Source organism: Cavia porcellus, unplaced genomic scaffold (genome assembly GCF_034190915.1).
Source record: "Cavia porcellus strain 051 isolate PalLab524CR breed Dunkin Hartley unplaced genomic scaffold, mCavPor4.1 scaffold_9, whole genome shotgun sequence".
Classification (NCBI taxonomy): Eukaryota; Metazoa; Chordata; class Mammalia; order Rodentia; family Caviidae; genus Cavia; species Cavia porcellus.
This window is the reverse complement of record NW_026947492.1, coordinates 50,579,230-50,595,043: the sequence shown is the minus strand read 5'-3', so window position 1 is coordinate 50,595,043 and position 15,814 is coordinate 50,579,230. Positions and strand designations below refer to the sequence as shown.

At 43.2% G+C, this 15,814-nt stretch overlaps 1 long non-coding RNA gene across 5 annotated transcripts in view; it reads left to right on the top strand.

The window, feature by feature from the left end:
* LOC106027387 (uncharacterized) overlaps positions 1–15,814 on the top strand; it is a 57,322-nt gene that overhangs the window by 21,573 nt on the left and 19,935 nt on the right. For 4 of the 5 annotated variants that reach the window (XR_010049814.1, XR_010049813.1, XR_001200984.3 and 1 more), the window contains exon 2: positions 14,795–14,914. The exons of the other annotated variant lie outside the window; for it this stretch is intronic. This is a non-coding gene — a long non-coding RNA (uncharacterized LOC106027387). The remainder of the gene's footprint in view (positions 1–14,794; positions 14,915–15,814) is intronic. 5 annotated transcript variants of the gene reach the window in all.

The window sequence follows — 15,814 nt, the reverse complement described above, 5'->3', positions numbered from 1 at the left end:
CCTTATATATGCAAGCTTATATGAGAGGCCTAGCTTCTCTCTCTGTCAGCCACAGCCTGATCGAATTGTGCCGGTTAGGTGTTTCCACTCACTGCTGCACACCAGGCAGCCTACGCGGGGGCCCGCCCCTCCCGACCTCCGTCAGGCTCTGGGATCTGGGTTGGGCCAGCCTACGGGGTCCGCCGGCAGCGTCACGCAGGCCAGGCACTTTTCACCAATCCCGCCCGACAGGGGAATGTGTGGCTGGAGTCGCCAGCGCGCCCTGCTCCCACAGGACTGCCCGGGCCCAGAAAGTCCGCTGGAGTCAAACTGTGGTGGAGTGTCAGTTTCTCTCACTCACCTTGCCACAAGTCAGAACATGCCTCCCTGCCTGTCCTGTTTTCAACTCCGTTCACAGACTCCCGTTCTCAGAGTTTCCGTGCGTCTCTCTCCTTGCCGAGCCGACGTAGAGGCAGCCAGCCACCGCGCGGCGGGAAACCCAAATGGCGTGGGGTCCAGCCTCAGCAGCGAGGCTTTTCTGTTCCTGTTTTAGCACCAGGACTGCATTCCAAGTTGGTTTCTCTCAGCCGAGTTCGTTCCTGAGTCAGCAGAGCATAACTCCACCTGCTTATGTCTCTTTAGTCCGCACCATACCTGGCTTCTGAGCCTAGTTTTCAGAGAGCCTCCGGTAGTTGCTGTTATCTGTCCGCCATGTTCTCCCGGAAGTCAGCATTACCTATTAAGATGTCATTTTCTCCAAAAAAAGCTGTTCCTATCATCCAATCTTCTCTGTCTCATTTCTGTTGAGCTCTTTTTCTGTCAGTAGCTGTCAGTTTGTCTTCTTCGTTTTGTTCTCTGCTCTATTCGTTGTGGCCTCCCCGCCCCTATTTCTGGGTTCTTTGTATTTTTCTTTTTTTAGAATATCCTGCAATACTTTCTGTAGGGTTGAATTGGTGGTTGCAAATTCCCCCAGTTCCTCTTTATCTTGGAAGCTCCTCGTTTTTCCATCAATTTCCAGGGACAGTTGTGCAGGATATCTCAATCTTGGCTGTAGATTATTATCTTTCAAAGCTTGAATTATTTCTCCCCATGCTCTTCGTGATTTGATGGTTTGTGAAGAGAAATCTGCTGTAATTTTGATGGGTCTTCCCTTGTAAGTGATCTGTTTCTTGTCTCTTACAGCTTTTAATATTCTGTTCTTGTATTGAATTTCTGGAATTTTTATTATTATATGTCTGGGTGTTTCTCTGTTAGGGTTGTAGGTAGCTGGGGTCCTGTATGCCTCATACATTTGAGTATCTTTACCTTTTGCTAAATTAGGAAAATTCTCCTGGATTATTTCTGTGAGTAGCTTTTGTAGTTCACTTGTTTGTGTCCCTACTTCTTCTTTTATGTTCTTAATCCTTAAGTTATGGCTCCTCTTATCATCTTCTTGTCTTTGTATTATTGCTGTGTGTTTCTTTGTTATTTTTAAGAAGTTTTTCATTTCATTCTCCCATGTTTCAAGTCTGCCCTCCAATTCAGATAGTCTGTCCTTAGTTTCTTTCAAGCTGTTATGCCAGTCTTGGGTAGACTTCTTGATTTCTTGATAGTCCCTTTGCACCTGCTTCACATACTCCATGCTTTCTCTGTTTTCTCCATCAAGCAATTCTCCCCTCTTTTTCTGTTCTTCCACTCCACCATCTGCTTTTTCCTGGGTGGTGCTTAGCATTTCTCTAACTATTCTGCATACTTCTAGCTTCAGGTCATTGATAACTTCATTCCTGAATTGGTCTATGAGGCTCTCTAAATGGCGCTTAATGTATATTGGTACAGTGTCCACTATTGCCTGATTCTCAGGATTGGGGGTCGAGGAGCCTTTTTTGTTGCTTCCCTTCCCCATATTTTCTGTTCATTATGAAATGTAATCTTACACAGGAGGCCCGGCTTCCCTGCCTGTCAGCTACAGCTTGATCGAATTGCGCTGGCTAGTTGTTCCAGCTCACTGCTGCGCCCCAGGGAGTTGCGGAGGAGGCAGCCTACGCGGAAGTCGGTCGCTCCTCCGGGCCACCGTCAGGCTCTGGGATCTGGGCTAGGCCAGCCTAGGGGGTCTGCGAGCAGCGTCCCTCCGGCCAGGCACCTTTCACCAATCCCGTCTGAGAGGGAACCGTGCGGCTGCAGTTGCCGCCGCGCCCTGCTCTTACAGGACTGCCCGCGCCCAGAAAATCCTCCGCTGGAGTCAGACTGCGGTAGGGAGTCAGTTCCTCGCTCACCTCGCCTCCAGTCAGCCTTCCTTCCTGTCCGTCGCGTTTCCGACTCCGTTCCCGAGCTCGGCGGTCGCGTCTCTCCTTGCTGAGCCGCTGTGGAGGTAGCCGGCCGCCGCGTGGCGGGAAATCCAAACCGCGGTTTCCAATGGCGCGGAGTCGAGCCTCCACACCGAGATTTTTCTGTTCCTATTTTAGCGCCAGGACTGTATTCCAAGTTGGATTCTCTCAGCCCAGTTTGTTCCTGAGTCAGCAGAGCATATCTCTACTGGTTCGTATCTCCTTAGTCCGCATCATTCCTGGCCTCTGAGCCGAGCCTTTAGAGAGCGTTCAGTAGTTGCTGTTGTCTGTCCGCCATGTTCTCCAGAGTCCCCAATTTGTATTGTTTTAAACCACTAAGTTGGTGGTAATTTTTCACAGCAGTAATCAAAAATGTGTCTGTTATATTAACTCTTCTAACTCCCAGAACAACCCATTTTAATGAATTGAATTTTAATGAATTGAAGCATAGAAAAGTTAAACAATTTGTCCAAGGTCGCACAACTGGTAGATGGTAGAAAGCCAAGATTTGAATTTAGATAGTCTGGCTCCACTGTCTATGTACTTATCCAATGAAGTATACTACCTCTAATGTTGTTTTAATATATTTTTTCAAAATATCTTTCCTGTATTTTTATAGGATTTTAAGGGGGAAAGAAAGTTTGTCAGTAGTGTAATGCTTTGGTTTCCTGTTGATATATCCCTCATGAATCCCAAGAGCCTACTGTGCAAACCACTGTAGTAGAGTGGTTAAGAATGGTTCTAAGTTACTCTAGGTATAACTACTTACAAGTTTAGTAATGTTGTGAAAGTGATCTGATAAACCATCAGTGTTTTCATTTGTAAAACCAGAATAATAGTACTTACTAGAGGATTGTTTTAAAGTGAGATAATGCATACAAAGCATTTGGTATAGTACTTAACATACAGTTAAGATTTTTTTATTGAGTTGTTATATCACTAATAACAATAATGGCATTACTAGAGCCAATAATATAGCATGATTAGGGTTAGTTTTATTTACCACAGATGCATTAGTCCAGCTTACATGCTAGAACTTACATAGTAAGAGGGAGGGAAGGACTCACTTAGCTTAGAACTTTTACATCAGATTCTGAAATATTGATGACACCAGGCGTTCTTTAATGAGAGGAAAGCTGGTGACAGTTGTACTCTGGTGCCATTCTCCATCACTTAAAACCATAATATAGGGGCTGGAGATTTAGCTTAGTAGCACAAGCTACCTACCTGGCAAGTGTGAGGTCATGAGTTTGATCCTGGTACAAAAACAAAAATCAAAAACCAAAAACCCCAGAATGGCCACTCATCCAGATAAAAAGATTAGGCAATATGCTAATTCATGGAATTTTTTCAAGAAGTTGTATCCCTATTTGACTTTAACAAACAGCTCCAGACAGGCCAGGCTGTGTTGCAGAATTATATGCTGGTGGGCACCCTGCCCAGGACCTAGGATGCCATTGGAAGAGAGGATGAGGGATGCTACTTTTGCAGTTAATTGATATTCTTGCCTTTCACTTCCGTTCTAATTTTGAGCTTGACAAGGCATCCTTACAGAGACAGAGAGAGAGGCAGAGGCAGCTTTCGATGTCAGAGTTTTCCCTCCTACCTGTTCCCTTCTCTGCCTGTTTGGATCTCCTGAGGAGGGGTATGATTGGCATCTGGGAAAGAGCAGCTATTAGAACTATGCCTACCATATGGAGCATCTTCAGAAAAGCAGGCTGTAGCTTTTCTAGTTTGTGGCTGGCCCGAGATGTATCATTCCCAGCCTCCAAAACAGAAGCTGGGCAGAGTGTGTGCAAGGGCATTTGGGAGGTAGCTTCTACTTTTTAAAAAGTGCATGTGTTTTATAAATGTATTGGTTGGTTAGAAATAAAAAAGTACAAAGAGTGTTTGGAATGAATCATTCTCTAATTCTATGCCCTAAAGATAACCACAGTTGATGTCTGGAGCATTTCCTGTCCATTGTACTATGACTTGATGTTTCTCTTGGTTTTCTATCTTTGAACACCTGTCTGAGGTAGCTCATGCTGTGGCTTGGATATTGGAATGTGGCTCTCAAACTTTCAGGTGTTGGAAGTGTGGTCCCCAGTGCAGTTATACTGAGAGATGGAGAAACCCTTGAGAGCAAGAGCTTAGTGGGAAGTAATGAGGTCTTCAAGGTCACTGTCCTCTCAAGGAATTGGTATAGTTCTAATGGGATCATGGTTGGTTCTTGAGAGATGTCTTTCCCTTGTCCCTTTGGCTTTGTGTTGTTATGTGATCCTTCCCTCTTGAACATATTTCTGTCACGATTTCATCTGTTGTAGAGTCGTGGCCAGAAATGGTACTATGCTATTTGGATTTTCTGTTTTCCAGTCTGTAAAGTAAATAAACTTCTTTTCCTTGAAAAGTAGCCAGTCACAGTAATTTTATTATGGCAGTGGAAATGGATTAATAAAGTATGTATAGATTTGTTTCATTCTTCTTGGTTACTCTGTTAGTAAGCTTTGTGTTACTGTAACAAGACGCCTGAAAAAATCAACTTATGAAGAAGAATGTTCCAGTTTGAGTTTTAGAGGTTTCGGTCTATAATTGGCCAACTTTGTTGCTTTTAGGCCTGTGATGAGGGAGTACATATGGCAGAGCATATTGCTCACTTCATGGTAGTCAGAAAACAAAAAGAAAGACAAAAGAGCGCTTGGGTTCCAATATCCCTTTCAAGGATACCCTCAGTGACTAAATTTCCTTCCACTAGGCTCTACCTCTTAAGGTTTTACCACTTCCCAATAGCACTATGGGCTGAAGACCAGGCTTTTAACACATGAGCCTATGGGAGACATTCTGAGTCCAAATGATAACAGCAACTGAGTGATACTAGATAACATCGGCATAATGTTTTTCTTTTAACTGGTGTTCCTATTAATGGATATGTAGGTTGTAACTGTTTTTTGTTTTGCCATTAATAAAGTTATGCCAAACATTCTTGTGGTATTTCTCAGTGCACCTATGTGAAAGTTTCTATAAAGAGAATCTCTAGATGTAGAATGGCTGAGTCAAAGAGTTTACACATTGAAAATAATGAAAATATTGCTATCTTGCATTCTAAAATTTTAATAGGTTTTAATATTCTTATGTAGTTATTCTTTAACTTTAAGTAGTTCTTACCAACATACAACATGTTTTAATAGCTCTTTTAATAGTTTCTGAGTTCCCTAGAGATTTGGACAATCCCCTGTTTCTCTTTCAGTGGAAATGAGTATACTTTTGTGTATCTAGAACAGATACTATGATAGGCATGGGATATTCAAAGATGTCCAAAGATTGAATAATCCTCCATATTCATCTTAGAAGAGTTTACAAATAGGGGAAGACACAAGTAGTCAGTGGTTATATGTTGGGAGCCGCGTCTGTGATAGTTCGCCTTACTTGGCGGACGTGCGGCCTGTAGTAAAGAGTGAGGCCTGAGGTAGATTACCCCTCCCATCGAATATGTTAGTTTCCTGCTTACCGCGTAAACAACCCGCTCAACAATATAGTCTGCCTGGCAACTGATGATGTTAGCCAATCAGCTTGCCTTGCTTACTTTAACATGATTGGACACTGTATCCGTATATATACCGGTGCCACCCCTGGGAGGAAGTAGAAGCCAGGTAGAAGCCCGGAAGTAGAAGCACAAAAGGAGCCGCGGAGAGCGGACCGATAGAGGCTTCGGGGCAGACTGAAGCACAAAAGGAGCCGCGGGGAGCGGACCAAAGGAGGCTTCAGCTGGGAGAACCCAGGGCAGGCTGTACGGAGAAGAAAAATAAAAAGAAAAGGTTGTCCACTACCAGACTATGTCGTGTGTCCTTCCTGCCGGCCGGGAGCGGACATCGACATTTGGAGGCCCGCCCGGGGACTGATCACCCCCGAGACGTGACAGTGGACAACGCTCCAGTACAGAGCTGCGAGACAGGTGAGTTGGGGATAAGCCTGGGCTCTGGGTGGCGCGCACCTACAGGGCTTTTAGACTCCCCTCAGGCTCACGCGTAAGTGGCGGATTTTTGGGCCTCACGCGGTGAGTAACATATTAAAAAATGGGAAACATGTTAGGTAGCGGCACTAAGAGCGAGGGTGGTTGTGGAGAAAGCTCTCAAGAGCTTACAAAAGTATGCAGGGTATCTGAGCAGGCCCAGTCAGGGAGCTCCCGAGAGGTGTCTGTCAAGGGGAACAAGGATGCTAAGGAGGAGGACGGGGCTCTAGCCTCGGAGTCGTCTGACTCCGAGGACGAGGGAAAGTTGAATGGCAGGGAGGCCAAAGAGACTAGCTGTCAGGAGCCTAAGTCGCTCCATAAGGAGTCGGGTCTGCGGAAGAGTAGAGAGCTCCTGAGTGCGCCCCGGCGCGAGAGGGAGGCAGAGCCTTCCGCCCCACCTCGGGGGCCGTTTCCGGAGGCGATCCCTCGCCACGAGGCGGCCGCCTGGGAGCCCCCCCCCCTTTCGTCAGAACAGGAAGTGATGCACGGGCCCCCATTCTCCGACCAATCACGGCCACCGTTTTATGCTCCGCCGCCGGCGGATCGGTATTTTCACAGGTGGCTTTGGCAGGGGAGACGCTTGTTTCATGAGGTACATCCACCACCTGGGATGGATAGTGACCCCTACGAGATATTTCCTGTACAAGTAGCTATGGGCCAGGGACGCAATGTATGGGAGCCTTTTGAGATAAAGCAGATTAGAGAACTTAAAAATGCAGTTACAACTTTTGGGCCGACTGCGCCTTACACCATTGCCATGCTGGAGAATCTGTCTTCTGGGCCCCTCACCCCCGCGGACTGGATTCAGCTGGCAAAGGCCTGTCTGCCCTCGGGCAGTTACCTGGATTGGCGAGCCTGGTACACAGAGTTCTCTGCCGAGCAGGCTGAGAAAAACGCCGGTCGAGGAAAAAGGGGCTGGGGATTTAGCTCAGCGGCTTAAGCGCCTGCCTTGCAAGTGTGCAGTTGTTAGTTCGATCCCTGGTACCAATAAAAAAAAAAAAAAAAAAAAAAAACGAAAAAGATAAAAATAAAAAATAAAAAACAAAAAGGGGGAGTAAACCCTCGAGGTTTGATCCCTGGTGATGTTTGGCAGATGGACATCACACATATACAGGAGTTTGGGACTCTTAAATATGTTCATGTTTCCACAGACACCTGTTCTCGCGTCATATTTGCAACAGCAGAAACAGGTGAAAAAGTGTCTAATGTGATCAATCATTGCCTGGCGGCTTGGGCCGCATGGGGCAAACCAAAGATATTAAAAACTGATAATGGACCAGCCTATATAGGCAAAGCTTTCAATGAGTTCTGCAAAATGATGGAGGTTCAATTAAAACATGGTATCCCATACAATCCCCAAGGTCAAGGAATCATTGAGAGGGCTCATAGAAGCCTCAAAGAAATTTTACAAAAACAAAAAGGGGGAGTAGGCCAAGGCCTGGCCCCAAAGGCACGATTATCCATGGCACTATTCACACACAATTTTTTAAATTTAAATAATGATAATCGCTCCCCAGCTGTGGAGCACTGCAACCCTTCCCCCAACCATAAAGGGTGGGTGAAGTGGAAAGATGTCCTGACAGGACAGTGGATGGGCCCGGATCCGGTAATCAGCTGGAACCGAGGCGCGGTTTGTGTTTTCCCACAGGAACCGGGACGAGAACCACTGTGGATACCGGAGAGACTGACACGGGCAACAAAGCCCTCGACTGAAGATCAGACCTGCCCTACTGGAGATCCATCACAGACCAACCAACAAGATGAATAGAAATAGCGGTAGCCCGAAATGGACAAAAAGATCCTCAGGCATATGCATGGCTTGCTCGATTGGCCCACGACCGAGTCTAGATATGGCGGGCATCCTTCATTCTCCTCCATAAGGTGACAATACATAGCAGGGTAGATGAGTCAATGACGGGTAAGAGCGTGCCTCCCCAGCACGACTCGACCTAAGCCAGGCCCTACCCCATCCTGCACGTAAGCCGCTGGACTGTTAGATGCTGCCCAGGTCTAAATTTCTCTCCAAGGGGATTTCTTTACGGAGAGGAAATGAGTGCAAGCTTGTGTGCATCCAGGTTCCGTCCAGTTTGTGCCTGGCCCTAGAAAAAGGACGAGGGCCTCAGGGCCTTGGCAGACCATGGGACGGCCAACCAGGGTCTAAGCCAAGGACCTACGGTGGGCCTACGCATAGGGCATAAGCCTCTGCACCCAGTCCAGGAAGGGCTACGATGCGCACATTCATAAAAAATAAAATAGGGGGAGATGTTGGGAGCCGCGTCTGTGATAGTTCGCCTTACTTGGCGGACGTGCGGCCTGTAGTAAAGAGTGAGGCCTGAGGTAGATTACCCCTCCCATCGAATATGTTAGTTTCCTGCTTACCGCGTAAACAACCCGCTCAACAATATAGTCTGCCTGGCAACTGATGATGTTAGCCAATCAGCTTGCCTTGCTTACTTTAACATGATTGGACACTGTATCCGTATATATACCGGTGCCACCCCTGGGAGGAAGTAGAAGCCAGGTAGAAGCCCGGAAGTAGAAGCACAAAAGGAGCCGCGGAGAGCGGACCGATAGAGGCTTCGGGGCAGACTGAAGCACAAAAGGAGCCGCGGGGAGCGGACCAAAGGAGGCTTCAGCTGGGAGAACCCAGGGCAGGCTGTACGGAGAAGAAGAATAAAAAGAAAAGGTTGTCCACTACCAGACTATGTCGTGTGTCCTTCCTGCCGGCCGGGAGCGGACATCGACAGTTATAAATCATCAGGATATAGATGAAACACTGAAAGATGATTGAGAAGGAGAAACTGCTTCACTTTTGAGCCTTTGAAGAAGGTGCATGGAAATGCACCTTAAAAGATGAGCAGTCCTTCTGGTGAAGAAATAATAAATAACTGAGTGTTATAGTCAGGGTTTGCAAGAGAACAGATTTACCACAGGATACATAAATTTATAGGAGTGTCTTATAATATTCACTCAAATGCAGAAGAGTGCAAATCTGTCCATATACTACAATCCAGCTGAGGCCTTAAATCCCACAAAAATGTGTCACACGAGTCCACCTGAAGTCCTAGAGTCAATGGCAATATCTCATGCAAGTCTGTATCAATGGTCTGCATTGGAAAGGCCCAAGGGTCAGTGGTAAAAGCAAGAATGTCTTCTGGCAGGGTGAAGGATCTGTGCCAGAATGCAGAGGGGTCTACACTGGAGCCAGGAAATAACATTCAAGGTAAAGACCAGAGCTGCCCCAAAGAGAATAAGAATAGCCAGGTTCATGTCAGGAAAACCAGCCACAACAAAGCTTCTCCTGGAAACTTAGCTATACAATCTTCCACTCTGTTCTTTTATGCTGTTGGCAATAATCCTGAGGTGGATTACACAGACCAGTGTCACCCAACGTTTTTAAACCAGGTTTATTCTTCTTGATAGTTAACCTGGTCACTCTTGAATTTGAGAGGCCAGCATGAGCAAAAGTCGGGACATGGGGAACTCGTACTCTGGGGAGTACTCCATTGATCTGTAGGATGATTGAGAGGAATGATTAAAAATCATTCTGGAGAGGCAGACAAGGATCGTGGACACCATTGGAAGGGGGAGATACTCTGAACAGATATCAGGAAGGTTGAAGGACTAAGAGCCTATAGACCAGTAAGCCTGGAGAATGATTAAGAGACATTGTAGAAGTTCTGGTAAAGGTAATAAAGGATGGGATAAGGGTAAAGATTCTTGGGATGGAAAGGGAGGGTTGGAGAGATGAATACTACTTGGTATTCTTTGATATCTCAGATATATCCAGGATTGATCAGAATTTGGCTTATGGGCTGTCATTTAAGGCAAGTTTATTATAATGGATGGTAATAAATCGATATTGATTGATTGATTGTGTGTGTGTGTGTGTTTGTGTCTGTGTGGCTCTGGCCACATATCCACCTGGTATGTCTAAGGGGAATGACCAATAGAACTGCTTGGGTTGGCTTAATTAAAACTGCTGTTTCAGAACCTAAGGGGCTTTTGCTCTGTGCTAGGCCAGGATGCCATGTCTGGCCTCCCACCCTCACATCCCTCACACTGACACAGGATACAGAGATATTGGAGACATTGCAGGGAAGAAAAACCAAGGCATGTATAATGGACTTCATGAACGACAAGCTTGGGAGTTAGCACAGTTAGTGATTATTTATTCATCAAACCTGTATGAGAATTTATCCTGTGTTCAGCAAGATTTTGGCCATTGATGAAACAAAATTTACATTCCTCTGGAACAATTGATCGGTGACCAGAGGCAAAAAGACTTTACAAGTTAGGGTAGCCAAGTAGGCCAAGGAGGAGATTCAAGAAGCCAATCTGTGCCCTCTTGTGAGCCAGCAGAAGTTGTGGGCTAGGAGGAGAACCAAGAAGCCAACATGCACCCTCCTGTGAGCCAGTGGCAGCCATGCAGGTTGTGAGGAGAACCAAGTCAACCTGTGCTCTCCTGTGAGCCATTGGCAGCCATTTGGGTCATGAGAACCAGGAAGCCATCGTGTGCCTTCTCATGAACCAGCAGCAGTCATGGGCCAGAAGAATCAAGAAGCCATCCCACACCAGACAGCTGGTGCATGGACTGGGAGACAACAAGAGTACCCTTCCACCCCCAGCTGATTCAGAGGTACACAGGCTAAGATGTACACAGGCTACTGAAGTAAAAAAAAAAAAAAAACCAAACAAACAACAATTTAATGCCTATATTGTTTGATTGACTTTGTGGGCTTAAAGCCGATAGTCTGAGTATCTATTCAGAGGATAATAATATGTGATACAGTGACTATGGGAGATTTCCTTTGTCTTGTTTTTGAAATCCAATGTTGTTCTGTCTATTCCATTTTATTTTCTTTGAAATAAGAAAAATAGAATATGAAAATACACTATATTGTATAATATTAATTTTATATTTAAAAGTACAGTTGAAAATAAGAAAAAAAACCCCTTACAAATATGTTGGTTCATTCTAGCAAGAGATAGAGTTGGAAATACTTGCCCTTGGGCCATCTTTTTCTACGTTTTTTGCCATCTTGTCTTTTCCCATACTTTCCCAAGATGCAGTGGTTTTGTGTACCAGTCTTGTTCTCAGCTGACCGTTAGTTTATCCCCATGAAAACATTGATGATCAGAGCATTTCTAAGAATAGCTAAAGGCATGATTGTCCTGAGCTTTCTTTTTTAATGTGTGTGAGAGGATGCCTGGGAAAAATACGTGGTTCAGGTTCTAGTCCCAGCCCTACTCACTAGCCTTGTAACTTTGGAAAAATCGTTTAGCTTTTCTGAGCCTTATTAATTATATTCTTTCCTGCTGTCCTTGTGAGACAGTAGATTGTTGAGCACCATAGGAAGAGCCTATAATTACTCCCTGTGCTCTGTGTTGCTTGGAGACAAAGACCTACATGATTATTATCACAGGATGCTTACAATTCAAGGCTGCCCCCTTTGGGGCCCTATCCCTCAATGGAGTGAGCATAGCACACTTGGTTCACCTCTTCCCACTCAAAGGTGGTAGACTCTGAGGTTCATGGGGTTGAACTGATTGGAAAATATCTGGGTGAAGGGCAGGGCTAGATTTAAAAAGGAATTACCAAATATTTGTAACATGTGGCAGGATAAGAGTGAATAGTTTTGAACCAAATCAAAAGAGATTAGCTTAAATAATAGAATAAACCTGGTTAACAAGTTGGGAAACACTGGCCTATATAAGACTTGAGTGTTGTCCCATACAACCAACTGTGAAATTTCAGGCAAATTACAAGGTTATTCAGTAAGTCATCAGAGATCTCAGATTCAGTAGATCAGAGGTGAGGCATGGGATTCTTCACTTCTGACAAGTTCTCGCTTGTTGTCAAGGCTGCTAGCCTAGACACAATACTTTGAGGACCAGGAAAGTAACCTGTTCACAGTTCTATAATACATAAGAAGGAGATCTTTAAAGCCTAGTCTCTGCAACATCTTTTAAGATGTGGTAGAATATCAAAAATACATTGTTGGGGTTGGGAATGGGGATATGGCTCAGTGGTAGAGCACTTACAAAAATCTAAAGGAAGGAAGGAAGGAAGGAAAAGCAAGAAAAAATAAAAGAAGAAAGGAGAAGAAACAATAAAAATGAATGGTTGTCCTTTATTAAAACAGGTATCTTGACTTGAGTCTGGCTCTGAAACATCTGAATCTCCGTTTCTCTATTTATAAATTTGGGATTGAATTACATGACTTTTAAGCTCTTTGAATATAATGGTAAACTATGAAGATAAATGCTAGGATGCAGGCTGAACTCTTGAATGAAAAACTGTTTTTGTGAGATAGGAAAGTTAAAGAAAATCATCTTAGATCATTTCTAGGAGAGCTTCTTGCCCAGGATCAGTAGAGAAAGATTTTATCTTTGATAAAGGGAATGATTAATATCTCCCAAGATACTGATTTTCAAATCAATCTAATTGGTTGAGATTTAGCATCAGAAACCAGTGGCATTGGATCTCTATCAACTCTGGACTTTCAGTCCTTTCTGAGAAGGTGGCTCTTCCTACTTTCTTATTTATCATCCAAGAGCCATAAGTATTTGAGAATGTTTATTAAGAAATGGAGAAAACACTCAAGTTTCTTGTGAAGAACAAGGTGCTGCTTGCCCAAGAGATATCTGACTTTTCTGGTTCAGTGTCAGCTGTTGCATTTTGGTTTTAGATGAAACTATGACTTCTCTTGACTTAGTTCATCTCATTGAGCTCTATTTTTATTTTAGTCCCAAGATACATCCATGGAGCTCTCTTCTTTAGATGTAGCTTTCCTCCTGCTAATTCTTCTCATCCTCATCCTTTATCTGATCATCAGGGAGAAATATAATCCTCATGGAACGTATGGGTGCATGAGATGAGTTCCCGAGATATGTACAGGATAATCACAAGAGACACGCACTCCATCTCTCCTGGGCAGAGTTGACCTAATTGGATAGATTTACTCAGCCTGATTTTCCACAGTTCACTACATCAAGGTCAGGGACAGGTTTGGACATAAGAAAGCTCTGGTTCATAGAAAAGAATGTGCAAATATAAAACATATTCATCATTTAATCAACAAGTATAATTGCAGGTTTAGCACATATCTACTATTGGTGAAGCCCTAACCTGGGTGGAAGAAGGGAGGAAAAAATACACAAACAAAAATAGAAGGTTGGTTTGCCAAAATTAACCAACAGAAACCTTTCTACTTCATTGAAATCTTCAGTACAAGAAAAAGACATTGAGATGATCAAATTTAATGGTTAAAGTGCTTGTTATGGAATAGATCTTCTATGTCTTGTATGTACTAGACATTATGTTAAGCAGTGGGTAAACCAAGAGAGGTAATAATTCTCTTTAAGAAGTTTAAGTCTAGAAGAATCTATTTACAAACAAGTAAAAGGACCATGACAAAGCTTTATTAGGTGTTTGCTAAGTAGTGGGCACTCCACTGGGCTTTGTCTTTTGATCTGAAAGTAAAATGATGAATAAAGACAAAACTGCAATTCTTGAATAAGATCATATGCATAAAGCTGATAACTATGTAAATAAATATATTTTAATGTACATATGAAAAGTGATTGATGTGAGCTGAGTACTATGGAAACTCAGAAAAAGAACATGTTTGTACTGTAGGAAGTGTAAGTGTTAAAGGTGGTGTTACTGTGTTTGCTTGTCCCTGAAAGCCTCATCCAGTTACGGGAGGTGGACTTCTCAGAGGTGGCTAAATTTAGAGTTTGTGATTGGTCCATTGTCTAATGCTGAGATCGGGAGAGTGAGTGCTACATGCACCCTAGGGTGGGTAACCTGCATACAATGTAAGGGAGGGAAAGGTTTCTGTCCCCTTTTGCTTTTCATGCTTTTGCTGTCTTCTGCCACCATGAACTGTCACCTTTCTGATATGCAACCCTGCCCTGGAGTCAGATAATTATGGACTGAAACATCTACAAATTCTTTTAACTTTGGGTGTCGGTTATTTTGTCTCAGCAGTGAGAGAAAAGTAACTAAAACAGGTGGGCATGATTGGGGAAGAAGAAACATTTGGGTTGTGATAATGGAAGAGTGGGCATTCTCCCCGTGGACAAGATACTGTAAGCAGAGGAAGCAGCATGTAGCTTGTCATGGGGCGTTGGGCACCTGCAAGTAGCTGTCCAGATCTGGTGGGCTAAATAAGTCTCAGTTAGACTGAGGGAATATATTTTAATGATTGCACTGAATGGGATCTAGTGTTACTAATGACATATTGTACATTTCAAAATTGCTGGAATATATTTTCATGTTCTTACCATCTATATGCAAGTAATAATAAGTGGGTTAGTTGATGAATGTTAATTACCTTGATTGGCTCATTTTATAATGTATACCTACGTCAAATCACATATATTTAGTAATGATTATTTTAGTATTTGTCAGTTACAACTTTGAAAAAGTGGTGGGAGATAGAGTTGAATACGTAAGGAAAGATTAAGTCATGAAGGGCCTTTATATATGTTACAAGTGAGTTTGTCTTGTCTCTAGTAAACAATGAAGAATTACTGAAGCATTTTCAGATGGCAAATGAATTCAGTGGTTTTAAAATGGAATAGGAGGATGATACTCAAGGCAAGGAGACTTGTGGGAGCTGTTTTAACAATTCAGGTAAGAGACAGTGCTTAAAAGAAATGATAGAAATCCAATAAAGAAGGAGGAATTCTTCTTTCCCACTACATTCAGATTCAGAATTGCTACGTCAACTCTCCCTTGGGTGTTTAACCTGCTGGCCTGCCATCCAGATTTCAGACTTGCCAGGATCTCCCCTCACATCCCATCACGTGAACAACTTCTTTTTTAAAAAAATCTTTCTCTATGTATATATTTTGTTGATTTTTTTCTTCTAAAAAGTCCTAATATAGGATGATACCTTATTTTCGTTTAGGTTTGTGACTCAGAAATGGTTTGCTGAACCATGTTTTAGGATTTTTTTAAAAGCGAAAGTGAAAGTTTATTTTTCTGTTTATGGCACAGGCTATTACAGTTCAATATTAATGTTTATTTCTGCCTTTAAAATGTTGGACAAAGTCCTTCTAGGATTCTATTATTGTGTATTAGAGAAAGTGGAGTGGAGAATTATTGTGTAGTGCTAATAATAAAATTCACTGTATAATATAACTTCTAATTATTTTGTCAAAGGCAGTTTTGTCGTTCAGTAGTTTCTTTGGAAGTTTTACAAGATGATTTCTACCTATAAGGAAGTATCAGAAATCCTTCTCAGAAATGTATCCTCAGAGATGCAAGGTTACTATTTTACTCTCCTTCACCTGTGGATGGTGAAGTGGCTCCTTTAAGTAGCTCATGGTAGGTGGGAGACTGAATGGGATTCCCCTACAAAACTATATTTGGGCAGATTTGCAACAGGGAGAACTTGATCTGATTTCTTAAAGCTTTACTACTTTTCATTCATTTTGTTTTCTCAACAACAAAACTTTTGAATAAAAAAAATTTAGGTCTTCCACATACTATCTTTGTAACTTTGGGCGGGTAAAATTATTGCTTGAGTCT